The sequence below is a fragment of the Elephantulus edwardii genome, unplaced genomic scaffold, assembly GCF_000299155.1.
Source record: "Elephantulus edwardii isolate Elephantulus edwardi_28Jun2011 unplaced genomic scaffold, EleEdw1.0 scaffold00022, whole genome shotgun sequence".
NCBI lineage: Eukaryota > Metazoa > Chordata > Mammalia > Macroscelidea > Macroscelididae > Elephantulus > Elephantulus edwardii.
In genome coordinates, this window is record NW_006399772.1 from 17,875,419 (window position 1) to 17,877,945 (window position 2,527).

Below are 2,527 nucleotides of genomic sequence, written 5' to 3' on the forward strand. Positions count from 1 at the left end.
ATGAATGAATGGAAATAAAAATCTCTGTAAATGTTCATTAAAATTAATAAAATAAAATTTTTTTAAAATAGTGGCTCTGACTCTAAGTTACTGACTCTAAACTCGAAGTTACTCTAAGTTAATGACTGATGTGGACTAGAACATTGGAATAGTCGAAAACTACAAGTTAAGATATAGCAGGAAAGGTGATTTAGTATGTTATAAAATGAATGCTGAGAAAGCTATGTGGTTACAAGCAGAAGGTGGCATAAAGTAGTCAAAGTTCAAAGGTAAGACAGCACAAACTAAAGTCCACCAAGCTTCTCAAGAACCACAGTGGAGTAGACTTAAGAGGGTCAGGAGTGTATGTGTGGGGAGGGGGGGGTAGGGATTCTATAACAATGAAAGAATTTTTCTTTTACTTTTCAAGGAGAAAAGTGCACAGGGTAGGAGAGTGAGCAGGGAGAAAAGGGCAACAATGAATAAATGGAAATCCAAAGCCTCTGTAAACTTTGACTAAAATAAATTAAAAAATGCAACCATATCCAGACAGGTTAGCCTTTATGACAAGTACTGTTTCTGTGGTTTTCTATGCTTTAAACCTACCTGGATACACAGAAAAAACTTTTATAGGGAAAAAAAAACCCCTCTTTTGTTAGTCGAGGTGCAACCTCATGTACCCAGATTTAGTAAAAAGTGTCAGAAAGACTACAGCTGGTCCTTACAGCGCGCATCCTCCACATGATCATAGTCATTTGAATGGTGAACATAGCAAGAATGATGTTAACATCAAATTGTTGATATCCCAAACTGAAATTAATACTAGACCATCTCCATCATTAATCAGGAAATAAATCTATCTTGTAAGAGGATTTTCTGAGAGCAGCTAATAACTGCTATCACGCCTTCCAGAATCCACAAACCAAATATAGATGGAAGAGTGACTGATCTGAGGAGCCTGTAAGTGACAGTTCCCTCATGAATATCACGAGGCCACGTGACCTCTGTGGTGGTAGGACTTGAAGGAAAATTATCTTATCATGAAATAACTCCGCAGTCAGCTTGATGAGTGGGCTGCCCTGCAAAAGCACAGATATCTGTGTCAAGCTGATTTTCTGCATGTTTAGAGAGTTACTTGAAAATAGAAAAGGACTGAATTAATGATAAGTTTTGTACAAGTACATACAATCACAGCATACAATAAAAATAAGTTCAAGTAGGTGGAAACAGGGCTAAAATGTGGCCTCTAAATCTCCCCTCACAATTGCTACTGGCGTGGAACCTGTGCCCCAAATCACCATTTAGATTTTATCAGGATGTATAAAATATTTTCCAGTGACATCCTTTCAGCCCCAGAAGACATAGATACGTAGAACACAATATCAGTGGAGCACATTTGTGAGTTGGGAGCAAAGGGAATATTAAAAAACAACTAAATCAAAATTGTACCATTCATTATGATTTTAATCCATATATTACTATTTCAATCAATAAAAAGAAAAGTGAAAATTTTTTTTCTCATGCCAAGTCTATCACAAACATAACAAGCCGCAATTACAGCTATGACTATTCCTCTAGGACTCAGGACCTCCTCTCAGGGATTTATGGACAGCAGCTGGGCTGAAAGAATCAGATTTCAAATATCCGTGTGTGTGTGTGTGTGTGTGTGTGTGTGTGTGTGTGTGTGTGTGTGTGTGTGTGTTTTCATACTTTCTTGCAAAGTAGCTGGTGACTTTGATCCACGTGCCTCTGGTATCGCAGTACAGCTTCTTACCACTAAACCACCATAGCTCCATATATATATGCATCTTTATAGATGTGTGTGTGTGCAGATGTCAAATATATTCTTTGTAGCTGTGTCGGTAATAATAAGAAAATTGAAACATCTTCAAACGAAGCACTATACAGCAAGAACATTTTAAAATGGTAAATTGCCTGAAGTTTATTAATGTGTGTGCATTGGCATGTATTCATTGAGATGTGGTGGTCTTCAAGCAATTCCAAAGGCACATGGTTGGAATCCACGAGCTGCTTCTCAGGAGAAAGAGGGACAATCATTCCTGCCTTGTGCAAGTTATAGCCATTGAAAACTTGCTAGATGGTCTGCAATGAGTGGATACAGCTTGACAACAATAAATAAATAATTTCCTTTATTCCTCTAGGTCGTATAGCCCTGGTGTACAAGTTGCCATCCCACGGTCACTTGTGATTGCTGTGAGGCTGAACACTGTGACACGGATGTGTCAAATGTCTTAATGGTTGGCGACCCAATACGGAGTGAGAGTGGGGTGGAGCTCCCGATTAAACAAGCATGGAAGGAGGAGTGGCTTCCACTTCCATAATAGCTTGCCTCCGGAAACCCTATGAACCTGGAGAGAGGATGAAAGGCACCCAAGCGTCGAGGACTCTCCTTCACCGGGTCGCTATGAGTCGCCTGCGACTCGACGGCACTTAACAACAACATGTTTAATACAAATGAAGAACTTGATGCTACCCAGATTATACTAAAAACACTTTTTCAGCTATAAATGCATAGATTTTTCGTGAA